Source organism: Triturus cristatus, chromosome 7, assembly GCF_964204655.1.
Source record: "Triturus cristatus chromosome 7, aTriCri1.1, whole genome shotgun sequence".
Classification (NCBI taxonomy): domain Eukaryota; kingdom Metazoa; phylum Chordata; class Amphibia; order Caudata; family Salamandridae; genus Triturus; species Triturus cristatus.
The window spans coordinates 1,623,674,655-1,623,689,793 of NC_140590.1; the positions used below are offsets into that span (position 1 = coordinate 1,623,674,655).

At 45.6% G+C, this 15,139-nt stretch overlaps 1 long non-coding RNA gene across 1 annotated transcript in view; it reads right to left on the reverse strand.

Annotated features, from left to right (window-relative positions):
• LOC146812557 (uncharacterized) overlaps nt 1-15,139 on the reverse strand; it is a 141,289-nt gene that overhangs the window by 103,537 nt on the left and 22,613 nt on the right. The window contains exon 2 of the long non-coding RNA XR_014965952.1: nt 14,824-14,992. This is a non-coding gene — a long non-coding RNA (uncharacterized LOC146812557). The remainder of the gene's footprint in view (nt 1-14,823; nt 14,993-15,139) is intronic.

The following is a 15,139-nucleotide window of genomic DNA, read 5'->3' on the forward strand; positions in this document are numbered from 1 at the left end:
CGTTGGCATGCAGCACATACGTGCTGGGAGCCACCCGGCTCGTTCTTGATGTACGCGCAGCTTTCTATTCAGATGGTGGTGGTCCTTGAAATATGTTGCGGTCATAACTCCGCTTTTGCCCCGATCAACGCTATCCTCAAGCACGAAAGCGACAAGTTGGTAAAACATTGGCTTTGGTATGTGACCTTAGTATTGCCACGTATATCCACCGAGCTTTACATTTCCGTTGGATGTCTTCAAGTTCCGGTGGTGAGTTGTGCCTTCACCTCTTAGTGTCAAGTACTTTGATACATTTGGTGCAAGACATTTGAAGCGAGAAGAGCCTCAATCTTGATTTTCTTTTATCAATCTTCTTTTTATGGTCCACCGGACGTTGCACTCATAGTTAGACTTTGGTTGGGGGAACCACCCTTGTGCTGTGATAAAGTCGGAGCACCATCTGTAACCCTCATGTCAATGACTATTCCAGCCACAAGTAATTCAACATATCTGTATGATTTAATTTGAGGGGTTTGGAGTATGAGAACGTCATGGGCGTTGTGCTGCAGTTTATGCGTATGCAAATGGTATGTGGTAAGATAATCATGTGTTAAGTTGAGTGCATCAGAGGTATTAAATCTAGGGTTGATCTTGTGTTTTACTGGGGACTAGTGTTAAAGATAAATATTCTACTGGGGTGTATGTTTTTTAGAGTGTTGGTGGTTGAAGTATATAGGGTGAAGGGCAGAGAGCAAGCCAAATTTTGAAGTTTTTTCCACCCTTCCTACGGGGTAAAGATAGCTCAGAGAGGAAGCCAAATGTTGAAGTTTTTTTTCCAGCCTTCCTATGGGGTAAGGGTGAGGGGCAGAGTAAAGCCATATTACGTGTGGTTGCAGTTTCCACCCTTACTACGGGTTTGGGTGAAGGGCAGTGAAGATGCCAGATGGTTGGTTTGGAGTGGTGTTCTACACTTACTAAGGTGTTTCACCTTTCCTTTTTTTTTGTTGCAGTTTTTGGATGGTTCCTTGACACGCCCTGTGGTTGGTGCCCTACGTGCTGCTTTTTATGTTATCCTGGCCAGCTGGCATGTTTTGTGGTATCAGGGTTTGGATTGAGGTTTTGTGGTATGGTAGAGTGTGTGGTTTGTTTGGTTAGAAAGGGAGATGATATAGGTGAGTATATACTTATTACTATTTACTGTGTGTTTGTTTGCAAGTATTATGTTATGACATGTTGTGCAAATTTGAATTCAATGTTTTCTATCTGTCTTTGTATGCACATTTGCAATTATTGTGTTACGACATGTTGTGCGTGAAATGTTTCCCACCTATTATTTCCATGCATTCACATCAGTTCTCATTGCTACATTGTATACATGCATGCAAGAATTCTAATGTTATTCTTTCAAGAGTTCTAATGTTATTATGTGTAAAGAAAGGAGATGTGTTATACCTGCTGCTCAGCCAGTGGGACTGTGGTGGTGGAATGTTGGTGTGTGAGGATGCTGTGGAATGTTGGTGAGTGAGTCAGTTGGAGGATGGGCTGAACAGCAGGAAGGCTGCTCCTGGTGGGGCTCTGGATGATAACATCCATCTTAATAAATCAACTTACTTAATATACTTGGACTACAAGTCGTCTTTACTACAACAGTAGAATTTCTGTAGTAGATGTCACTCTGCAGTATTGGACACTTCCGCAGTAGAGGGCATTCAGTAATATTGGGCTCTTTTATGGAAGAGGACATTCTCATTATTGGGCACTTTGGTTGGGCCCTTCCGAAGTAGAAGACATTTTGTAATTTTGGGCATTTCTGTGGTAGTGGGCACTCTGCAGTATTGTACACTTCTGAAACAGAAGGCTTTCTGTAGTATTGGACACTTCTGCGGTAGAGGGCATTCAGTAGTGTTGGGAATTCTTACAGTAGATGTCATTCTGCAGTATTGGACATTTCTGCAATAGAGGGAATTCTGTAGTATTGTTTATTTCTGTGGTAGAGGGCCTTCTGCAGTATTAAATGCTTCTGCAGTAGACAGCATTCTGTATTATTGGGCACTTCTGTCGAAGAGGGCATTCTCAGTATTGGACACTTCTGCTGTACAGGACGTTCTGTAGCATTGGACATTATATACAGTTGGGGACGACTCTACTTGGAGACAATTCTGTAGAGTTGCATTCCTGCTGTTGGTGATACTTCTGCAGTTTTGGACATTCCACTTTTGCAGTAAGAAACATTTATGCTGTTGGGTTAACGTATGTACTTGGAGAAGTATTTGGACAAAATATCAAGTTGTAAAATATTAGGAGACGGAAAAATTAAAATGAAATATCATGATGCAGAAATATCGTTGTCAAGAAAATTGTTTTTTCATGTAAGTAATATCGTTGTTAAGAATATCGTTGTTATAAATATTGTTATCAATAATATAGTTGTAAAGAATATCGTTTTTAATTAATTAATTTGCTTTAGTTTATTTATTTTATATGTTGGTATTGTTTGTATAATTGTTATTAATATAGTTTGTAATCGTAAGTGATTTTGAATTTTTTATTTAATTGTTACTAGTAATTTATAGTGTTGTAGCGGGATGTTGGTTTTTTTGGGGGATAGGAGGGGAACTAATTAAGTAATAATTAATTATTATTAATTTATAATCTTCAAGTAAGTATGTGATTGATATTCATTATGTAGTTTTGATTTATGATACTTTTATTTTAGGTTTAGGTGGTTACGTTTGTAGGGATATGGGGTGGAAAGTTAATTAGGTAATAATGAACAATTAATTTATAATGTACTATTAATTATTTAATTGATTATTAATTATGTAAATTGTGTAATAATCCTATTTTAGTTATATTGTAGGTGTGTGCTGCTGGGTTTGTAGGGGTATAGGGTGTTAATTGAGTAATAATTAATTAACAATTAATAATTTATGAGTAATTATTGAATTGATCAATAATTATATACATTATGTAATATTTGTTTATTTTAGTTATATATTTTAGTTGTGGGTTGCTAGGTTTGTAGGAGTGTATAGTGGGAAGTTAAATAATAATTCAAAAATAATAATATTTTATGTATATATTAAATGTATAATTGATTAATAATCATGTACATTGTGTAACAATCATATATTTTAGTTATATTTTAGATGTGGGTTGGTGGGTTTGTATGGTTCTATGGTGTGAAACTAATTAAGTAATACTGAATTAAAAATTAACTTTTGTTCATTCATTATGTAATTATTTATAAAGTATGTTAATTGTGTTATACTTATTTATTTTCACTATATGTTAGGTGTAGGTTGCTAGGTTTGTAGAGGTATAGATTGGAAAGTTAATTAAGTAATAATTAAATAAGCATTATTTTTTAATTGAAAATTAATTATTTCATTGTTTATGAATTTGAATTTAGTCAATTGGATCATTGCTGTTTATTTTTTTAATTATATATTTATATTAAGTATTAATGTTTATATTTAGAGTTTCATATTTTTCTAAATTAATAGGGTTATTCAAGTATGTAATGTGTTTGAAGTGAAGTAGTTTACCTACTGTTGCTTAGACTGGATTGGGAATAGCAAATCTTACCCCTCCGAAGTCCAATGCTTTCCCTACTGTTGCACAGTCTGGAGTGGGAACAATAAATCTTACCACTCCGAAGTTCAATGTTTTTCCTACTTTTACATAGACTGGATTGGGAACAGTAAATCTAACCCCTCTGAAGTCCAATGCTTTACCTACTATTGCGCAGACTGGGGGGGGGGGGGGGGGGATAGTAAATTTAACCCCTCCAAAGTCCAATGATTTCTCTACTGTTGCACAGACTGGAGTGGGAATAGTAAATGTAACTCCTCTGAAGTCCAATGCTTTCCCTACTGTTGCACAAACAGGAGTGGGACTAGTAAATTTAACCCATCTGAAGTCCAATTTTTTCCCTACTGTTGGATTGTTTGGGGTGGTAATAATATATGTAAATCCTCCGAAGCCCTACAATTTCCTTACTGTTGCATAAACTGGAGTGGAAATAGTATATCTATTATTCACAGATTCCAAAACATTTCTTAATATTGGTTAAATATTGTTTTAAATATGTGCTTATAATTAAGCAAAAACAATAAAGTAATGTAAAATATGTATATAATAATTGTGTTAAATTATATATATGTGTTTGTATATGTATAAACATACACAAACATAATATATATATATATATGTATATATATATTATGTATGTGTGTTAATATTAGTATATATTTATATATAGTATCAAATATTAGCAATATGTTTTTTCAATATTTTTTTACGGACCATAATAAGGGCATGAAATTTATAGTTTTGTAAACTATATTTCTGATATGATATTTCGGTTACACAAAATTGTTGATTCTGATATTATGTCAGTGATCCACTTGAGACCCTTCTGTAGTTGGAAACAATACTGCAGTTGGAAACACTTTTATAGTGATGCTAGACTCTTTATACTATTGTAGAGGGGCACATGTGTAGGAGGGACATTTCTGTAACTGAGTACGCTTCTGCACTGTTGCACAAATTGTTGCAGGAATAGTAAATTTAACTCCTCTGAAGTCCAATGCGTTCCCTACTGCTGCATAGACTGGGTCGGGCTTGTAAATTGAACCCCTTTGAAGTCCAACGTTTTCCCTACTTTTGCTATGTTCGGAGTGATAATAACATATTGAACCCCTCTGAAGACTTACAATTTCTCTACTGTTGCATAAACTGGAGTGGGAATAGTATATCTATTATTCCTAGACTCCAATACGTTTCCTAATAGTGGTTAAATATGTTTTTAAAATATTTGTGTATAATTTTAATGTTACAGTTTTGTGTGTGTGTATATATATATATATATATATATATATATATATATATATATATATTATCTACTGGCGGTCGCCAGTAGATAGTTATAGTTAGGACCGAGTACCCATAGGAAATCTGAAAATTCTATTTTGAATAACTTTGGCGCCGGTTGACTTATCTTCGTGAAATTTTCAAAACGAATGGGGCGCTCCGCTCAGCTCCTACCCTGAAAGTCTCGGGGTGATTCGTCAAGCGGGGGCTGAGAAAAAAGGGGGGTCCCAAAACGCGTTTTCCCCATGCATTTTCCCATAGGACCTTTAGTCGAAGGTACAGCCCGATCGGCTGAACAGAATTACTTGAAATTTGGCAAAGAGGTAGTCCTCAGGTCAGGCATGTGCCTTTTGCATATATGGTGTCAATCTGTTCAGTAGTTCCTGAGAAAATGGCAGTTAAAAGTACATAAATATCTATATGCGCGCACCGTGCTCGCTCGGTGCTCGCACGGGGCGCGCACCTAATGTCCGCGAGCGTAATTCTGATTGGTGGTTAGATGTCAGTCAACATTCCAATCGGTCGAAATCAGGAAGTGTCGGACACCATTTTGTGTGTGACAGTGAAAAAGACAGGTGGAGAACGTGAAAAGGGGGCAGGGTAGGGAGTTCCTGACCCCCTAGCCTTTGTCAGGGGGTCCCTGAAGGACCCCGAAGGGTGAAAAAAACATTTTATTTTTTTTCAAAAAATCACGGGGTGCACGCACGGTGCGCGCACGGTGGGCGCACCCCCCAGCCGCCATTTTGAGTTTTAGAGGCAAAAGAGAGCTAAAAACACAAGTGGAGAACGTGAAAAGGGGGCAGGGTAGAGAGTCCCTGACCCCCTAGGCCTTCTCAGGGGGTCCCTAAAGGACCTCGTAAATCCCAAAAAAACATTTCATTTAATAAAAAAAATTTAAAAGTGTGCGCACCGTGAAAAACCCTTAAAAAAACAAAAACATTTTAAACTGTTTTTAAGTTTATAGAAGATATTAACTATGCTGTTCAATTTTATCCAAATAAAAAAAAAAAGAGCTCAGCCATTCCATATTACAGGATACAGTCAATCTGTAACTATATACATAGGTAGTTTATTGTAAAATAAATATATAAAAAATATAATAATACATACATAAATTAGCATTTAACAAACCTTACAAATTCACTAAAAAAACCATAGGTTTCACACACGTTATAGTTAGAAATTAGCATTTAAAAAACCTTGCAAATTCACTTAAAAAACCATAGGTTTCACACACGTTATAGTTAGGAATTAGCATTTAAAAAACCTTGCAAATTCACTGTAAAAACCATAGGTTTCACACACGTTATAGTTAGGAATTAGCATTTAAAAAACCTTGCAAATTCACTGAAAAAACCATAGGTTTCACACATGTTATAGTTAGCTGGACATTTCACTCGTACAAAACCATTGAAATTCCCCCGTTATGGTTAGTTCAGCTAACTATAACTCGCGCGACCGCAATCAACTGCTGATGACGTCACATCCATTTAGACACTTATTTACCCATTATTTACCCATTTATTCTTCCATTAACCTTTAGATATACATATAAAAAATATTTATTTTTCAGAAAGACACATATTCACTGGATGATGTCATCAGTGATGTCATTTGAGATGTCATCAGTGATGTCACTGACCATGTCATGAGTGATGTAATATGTGACGTCATCCGCAGTGGATTGCAGTCGCGCGAGTTATAGTTAGCTGAACTAACTATAACGGGGGAATTTCAATGGTTCTGTACGAGTGAAATGTCCAGCTAACTATAACATGTGTGAAACCTATGGTTTTTTCAGTGAATTTGCAAGGTTTTTTAAATGCTAATTCCTAACTATAACTTGTGTGAAACATTTGGTTTTTTCAGTGAATATATATCTTTTTTTTTTGACTTGCTATAAAAAACAAAAATTACATTTCCATACGTTTTTATTTTAATTTTATTTGTTTGGTAATTTATTTAATGTTTTGGAATTGAATTGTTATTATTTTTCTATTTTGTGTCTGATATATATATTCTCCAATAAATTGCCACTTCTGCCGAGCAAACTTTCAGCCGGGTGCTTGACTGTGGCCATCATGAAAATTATTAAATTCCTTCACCAGGGATTTCACTGAGCATTCTTCAGTTAAAAAAACTTCTATTCATGTTGGTAAACGTGTTTCGACGATTTCCGCCTTTCTCAATGCCATAGTGCACAATTTTGTTCTTGATGCCCGCCATACTAAACCAATTGTCTCTCAGTGAGTGTATCGGTTTGCTCGTAAATTCACTTAATATAATTCTTGTCACTTTCGTAGCGATGAGTCATACTGGACAAAAAATCATATATTGCATGTTGTGTCGTATACGTTTCTTCCACTCACCAAATGTGTATTTTATTGAAGAATATGTCCCTCGCCCTGCCATGCTCATAGGAGCGAGTTAAGTAACCGAATTTCCTTTGCTGTAGTAACCCTGACCTCATGTTGTTGAATCAACAATAACCATCAAACCTGATCATCAACGGGCACTTAATTCTATCAGCTTTGTAAATGGGATTGGGGATTCATTTTATATACCCCGACAACAACCCTTCATAATACACAGGTATTGTCCCTACTCATTTTGGCCCTATTTGTTTTATAAAAACAACCTTCAAACTCAATGTCACAGTGTTATAAACAAATACCCTCCACTTAGATTGGTGTTTGTGAAACAAAAATTTGTGAAAAAGCGAGATGTGTTTCGCTACCAGTAAAGAAGAACGAAACCCTGTTAATTTAAAATTGAGATAGGCCACACATCCACCAAGGTGACAATTACGATCCGGTAAAAAAATTCCCCGTACGACTCGTATCCGGTCTTTTTACCGTACGAATCGTACAAGTGCCGTACAAACTGCCAATTACGATTCGCATGGTAAAAAGTCCATACGAACCGCCTTGGGAATTATTCCCCACACGTCCTCGGGTCGGAAAATGTGTCCGACACGTCCTCGGACGATTTACCGTACAAATGTGAAAAGTCAAGTCCGACCGAGTAATCACGATCCATCCCGTGCGTCCGATGTCACAACCGTATGGAAAAAACACCATCCGCACCGAACTCCCATAGCAACCATGGAGACATGTGCCCGCATACGCGCCCAACACTCCCCCCAGCCCCCGTACGTCCGAGATGTACCCCCCGTGTATGTACACCCCTGTACGTGTCCTACCCCCGTGTATGTACACCCCTGTACGTTCGAGTCGTACCCCCACCCGTGTACGTGTCCCACCCCCGTGTATGTACACCCCTGTACGTGTCCTACCCCCGTGTATGTACACCCCTGTACGTTCGAGTCGTAACCCCACCCCTGTACGTGTCCTACCCCCGTGTATGTACACCCCTGTAGGTTCGAGTTGTACCCCCACCCCAGTACGTGTCCTACCCCCGTGTATGTACACCCCTGTACGTTCGAGTCGTACCCCCACCCCTGTACGTTTGAGTCGTACCCCCACCCGTGTACGTGTCCCACCCCTGTGTATGTACACCCCTGTACGTTCGAGTCGTACCCCCACCCGTGTACGTGTCCCACCCCCGTGTATGTACACCCCTGTACGTGTCGTACCCCCCTGTATGTACACCCCTGTACGTTCGAGTCGTACCCCCTCCCCTGTACGTGTCGTACCCCCGTGTATGTACACCCCTGTACGTGTCGTACCCCCCTGTATGTACACCCCTGTACGTTCGAGTCGTACCCCCACCCCTGTACGTGTCCTACCCCCGTGTATGTACACCCCTGTACGTTCGAGTCGTACCCCCACCCCTGTACGTGTCGTACCCCCGTGTATGTACACCCCTGTACGTTCGAGTCGTACCCCCACCCGTGTACGTGTCCCACCCCCGTGTATGTACACCCCTGTACGTTCGAGTCGTACCCCCACCCCTGTACGTGTCCTACCCCCGTGTATGTACACCCCTGTACGTGTCGTACCCCCCTGTATGTACACCCGTGTACGTCAGAGTCTCACCCCCACCACAACCTCCTAAGTACGGAGCGCACCCCAGGCCCCAACATCACAACCGCATGTACGAGTCGTACCAAGCCACACACAAGGACAGCACTGTACAACCAAATGGCCCATGTACACACCGTACACACGCTAAAAACGCACGTACACAACCAGGACAAACCAAAACAACACAAGAATACACCATTCGAATGGCACAAAGCCACAAAACATGTCCAACAACCACTTAAAAAACACATTCACTGACCTGCAACTGCCAAAAACAAACAGAGGCCCAAAACACCACCACTCCTTATAACAAACCCACCCAAACTTCAAACACAGCCACACCCACCAATGGACCAATAAAAAGGGCCCACACACACAAACCATGAGCCTTTGCAACAGACTCACTGCTGCCAGACACCACAGACAACCTACAGCACCATACTACAAGCTTCACCACACCTTACACTTGCACACCTTCACACAACCACCTTCACAAACACCCCCTCATCACATTCACACACACACACACACACCTGCACAACCACACCCACACACCCACAACCATCCACACCCCCCCCCACCATCCACACCCACACCCCTCACCATGCCCACCAACAAGAATCCAAAGTTCAGTAACCGAGAGTTGGAGGTCCTTGTCGATGAAATCCTCAGAGTCGAGCCACAGCTCTTTGGAACATTGGTCAGACAGACCAGCATTGCGGCAAAAACAGCCGCGTGGCAGACCATCGTCGATGCTGTGAATGCTGTTGCGGATACCAGAAGGAACAAGCAGGAATGCCAAGCCAGGTGGTACGATCTGCGGAGGAGGGTCCGAGCCAAGATGACGGACGAACAAAACCAGGCCAACGTCACTGGAGGAGGGCCGTCCCGCAGACCCGTACACTACCATCCCTGGGAGGAGAGGGTGATGGCCATACTGCCGGTGGAGACAGTGGAGGGATTAGGAGGACTCCGAGACCCGGGTGAGTACACAAACAACGCACCTCACATGGGAGGAACGTCATCCACAACCAAACCCACAAACAGGCACGCAACCACCCCAAGCTATCGCATGACTCAACCACACTCCATGAACACGCACATGCCACTGGCGCCACCATGCCCCATGCACCCAGCTGGACAATGTCAAGTCACAGGCCACAGAAGACACCAACACATGACACAATAAGCCGGATGGCGGGAGGGTGGGCCCAAAAAATCACATAGTGCAACTCAGAAGCAGACAACAATGCCCTCTGCCCATATGGCCTAGGTCACAGCCAGACTAACACTGTGTCCCCACACAGGAAAGACTCGCCAGCAAATGGCGGACGCCTTGCATTAACACATGGGGGTGAAGGCACGTTTTTGCACATGACAGCAGCTAATGAACAGCCAACACTGTGAAAGAGTGGCAGCTCACACCACCACAGCAGCAGCGCAGACACAGACACTACACCCAATGGGTGCCTGGAGATCAGAAACAAACTCACATCAACAAGCCAAGGGCCATTCAAAGATCTGCTAACAGTGTGTGCCCAGGAAGCTGGGCTGAGGTGACAGAGGGTGACACACAGTGGGAGGGAGAGGGGGACAGAGAGGGAGGGAGACACGGGGAGACGGACAGAGGGAGGAGGCTGACACACAGAGGGAGGGAGAGGGGGATAGAGAGGGAGGGAGAGGGGGACAGAGAGGGAGGGAGACACAGGGAGACGGACAGAGGGAGGAGGCTGACACACAGAGGGAGGGAGAGGGGGACAGAGAGGGAGGGAGACACAGGGACACGGACAGAGGGAGGAGGCTGACACACGGAGGGAGGGAGAGGGGGACAGAGAGGGAGGGAGACACAGGGATACGGACAGAGGGAGGAGGCTGACACACAGAGGGAGGGAGAGGGGGACAGAGAGGGAGGGAGACACAGGGACACGGACAGAGGGAGGAGGCTGACACACGGAGGGAGGGAGAGGGGGACAGAGAGGGAGGGAGACACAGGGAGACGGACAGAGGGAGGAGGCTGACACACAGAGGGAGGGAGAGGGGGACAGAGAGGGAGGGAGACACAGGGAGAGCAAATCAGCCTTGTGGTGTGTGGGAATGTCTGCTCGTCAGCAGGTAGACTGCGTGCATGTAGCCAAGGGTGGCCAGTGCCAGAACCCCCCCTCTTCTCCATGGCAAAACACAGGGCCATGTCACAACCTGTGCACGAGCACAACGACAGCTACCTGCATTATATAAGTGTGTGGATCCACTCCATGTGCACATGTACAGTGCTACACGGAAGGCGCCAATGCATGGCTCGCCACACCTGCCCACTCCACTGCTGACTGCAGTCACACTTGACGCAGCAAGTAAGACTGTGCCACACATAGTTAAAGGGGCCAAAGTGGTGCCCAAGGGACACACCCATGCACAAGTGCACTGTGAGTGGAATGCAAGACAGATCCTAATTCCAAGAGGAAATGTGCCAACTTTGAAACTGATGAAACATGGATGTTGCATGGACCAAAATTAACATTGTCTCTCTCACACACAGGTCAACCTCGTGGTTCACCCCCCAACACTGGGGGGGAAGACTCACAGGACCCGGATCTGCGGGAGGCCGATCCCACCGTCAGCGACGACTCTCACCACTCTGTGGACGACCCCGACCAACCTGGCCCCTCTGGTGTCCAACCACCTGCAGCACCTGCGTCAGGTACAACGGGGCCAACCACCACCCCCACTCCTGCCACATCCCAGGAGCCACCCAGGATCCCTGCCCCACCACCACAAAGCAGCCAGGCTGGCCAGGAGGGACACGGTGTCCCGGGCACCCAGGAGGAGGCAGGCGACAACGCCAATGCCACCCCTCAGGGGTCCCGGAGACCCGATGTGCCCACAAGGGCAGGCCAGGTGCAAGTGGGCAGGGGTGGTGGGAGTGGAGGACTGCGGAGGCGCCAGCCTGACCAGTTGGCTGCGGAACCGGTGTATTCCCATGTCCGAAACATCCTGGACACATACCGGCAGGACACCACGGGCCTGGCCCAGGTTGTGTCCGTCCTCGAGGGGATCAAGACCCAGCAGGCCCAGCAACATGCGGAGCTACATGCCTGTCTACTGCAACACCAACGGAGGATGGAGGACGGACAGGCTGAGCTTGTGACGGCGTACATGGGAATTCACGATACACTCCGTCGGATGGCCGACAACATGGCCGACCCTCCCTGTGCCAGAAGGCGGAGAACATCACCACCCACAGGGAGGGATCAGGAGGAGGAGGAGGAAACATCCGATGGAGCATCCCAGACGTCGTCACGGCCTGCTTCTGAGGGTCCCCGCAGGAGGGCGGGTCGTCCACGGAAAAGACCGTGAGGGTCGGCGCTACATCACCATCTCCCAGGACACCTGGCCTGGCACCTGGCCCACTGGAGCAACAGCATCACAGCATCAAGAGACATTCTCTGCCACATGGCCTTGCTGGTCACTGTCTGACCAATGTTGACAAAGACTGTGGCATGGACTCTGAGGACTTCCAATGGCAAGGACACCAACTCCCCTACTGAACTTTGGATTCCAAACTCCCGGAAAGCCCCTCACGTCATACCCCCTCCGCCCCCCCAAAATAAAAGATTCACACCATGAAGAGAAGATGCCTGCTGGTTGCATTATTACCTTACATGTGTCTTGTAAAGTCTAAACATGCCTGAGTTCTCTTTTAACTTCAACCATCCACACCCTGGAGCCTGAGTCTGGCACAGGACACACGGGTCACAGTGTATTAGGCAAGACAGACATGGAGCACCATACACACCCGTGATGGGCCCAACCAGCTGAGGGGGTGGCCGCACAACCGTGCTGACAGACACATTGAGTACAGCAACAGTCATGCGCAGAGGTCAGGGATCCAGTCCAGTGTCCTGGGGGGCACCCAGGTATGTGTAGACAGGTGGCAGAACCATGTCCTGCAAGCTTGAGTCCGGTGGATGCAGAGAATGGGGGCCTGGCCAACGTTGGAGGCATGGGGATGGCACATGTCACAATACCCACACAGTCATGGACATGATGCACAATACACAGTCTCAGCCCACACACACAGCTTGCATCTTGCTACTCGACACATAGACACATAGCCACTATCAGGGAAAACCATGCCAGACATGCTGGATGCACCGTGGCAACACACCAGCATTGACTGAGAAGAGGCACCTTGGAGGCATAGGGACACCTTTATTAGTCATGTATTCGGGATTGCAGAGGCAACTTGAAGTACACATGAACACTTCATGTGGAGTAACATGTGGGTCCAACACTGGCACCCCCCTTCTGCAGCACAAATGCGTGATAGCCATGGAACTGGCACACAATTGTCGGCCAACAGCTAAACACCCACAGCTGCTCACGGAGAGACTGCCATACACCATTGATCCGCTGATGTAGAAGTCCCACACCATGTCAATCCAATGCAAACCGTATGTGTCCGAGGGCAGTGTTACACACATTGATTCCATCATCACAATTCACTATCCCATCACTGATGACTGTCAACCAGTCAGACCATCTATTCAGGTGTACACAGCTGCATGTCGTGTCCCATGGTGATGCTACATGGCTGCAGAGGAACCAAACATCGACAGGGGCAGTGTGCATACATCGTGAACAACTGCCACACCCAATACACCCCTGATGCATCCCTTACCCTAAGGAGACTTCCAAACTTGTCCGTGCGTGTAACGCTGAGTCAGCACACGATGACGTGTCCATGAGGAATAGCAGTGCCACAACAATGCAACCAGCAGACAGCGTGCGCAAGTACCTGGGGATGAGAGACACACAAGAAGTCAGCCACAAAAAGCACAGCCACTTGCATGTGCATGTACTCGACACATGTATGGATGACAACATGCTAGTTCACAATTATGACTGGGGAAATACAACCATCACTGCCACCATCACTCCAGTGACACACCCACACACACCTCTGACTCACGTGCCATACATGCAGGTGGAGCCACACATCACAACACATGCCACACGTCGAGCAATGTGTGCACACTCAGACACTGGTACTCACCACTAAGCAAAGAAGTCGCGTATGAGCCGAGTCCGGATATCCTCTTGCGGCTCCACATCCTCCACATCACTAGCCCCATTGCCAAGCCCTTCGTCCTCCACGGGTGGATGGTCCTGGTCATCTTGATCCAGGATGAGTGGCACAGCTTTCTCAACTGCCATGTTGTGCAGCATGCAGCAGACCATGAAGATTTTGCAGACCTTCGCAGGAGCATATGGGAGCGCGCCGCCGGTCTTGTGTAGGCACCTAAATCGGCTCTTCAGCAGGCCAAACTTCCTCTCTATCACTCGCCTTGTCCGGCCATGGGCGGTGTTGTAGCGGAGCTGGGCCGGCGTGATGGGGTTGCGGAGAGGTGTGAGCAGCCATGGCATGTTGGGATAGCCAGCGTCTCCTACATGGGAAGCACATGGACATCGTTAGAACTGGTGAAGCGGTCGTGCTGGTAGGCTATGCAAAATACAGGACAGACAGACTGTACCCACCAACAACACATGCTCGTTCGTTGCGCAGCTGCGTCATCATTTCAGGCACCCTGCTACGCCTCATGATGTAGGCACCGTGTGCTGATCCTGGAAAACGAGCACAGACATGTGAAATCACCATGTTGGACAGACACACCACAAGGGCATTGATGGAGTGGTAGTGCTTCCGATTGCGGTACGCTACCTCCTGTGCGTGTGGTGGTACCAAGGCAACATGTGTCCCATCTATGGACCCGATGACATGGGGCATCCCTCCCAGGGCATAGAATCCACGCTTGACCCCAGTCAACTGTTCAGGGGTTGGGAACTTGATGAAGTCATCCAGGTGAATCAACATGGCCTCTAAGAAATCATGCAGCACACGGCAGAACATGCTCTGGGACATGCCACCAACATGAGCTATGGTATTTTGAAAGGTACCCGTGGCTAGAAAATGTAGGGCTGCCATTACCTTCAGCTTGGGTGTCAGTGCCGTAGGATACCTGTGCAGCGGTTGCAGGTGTGGTGCCAGTCTCGCCGTCAACTCCAGAATCAACCGTTGTGGGAAGCGGTAGCACCGGATACGATCATTCTCCCGCATGGCAGCCAAGTCCGGAATTGCTCGGGGAAGAGGCGGCGCTCTGCAGTAATTTGGAAGTGACAAGGAAGAGTGAGTGCACCACAACAACAAATAATTTGTACTGAGCACATGTTAATCCGTCTATACACATATGCTACATACGGAGTCAGGTATGTGCCACATGCCCTGGACACGTATGGCTGGCAGC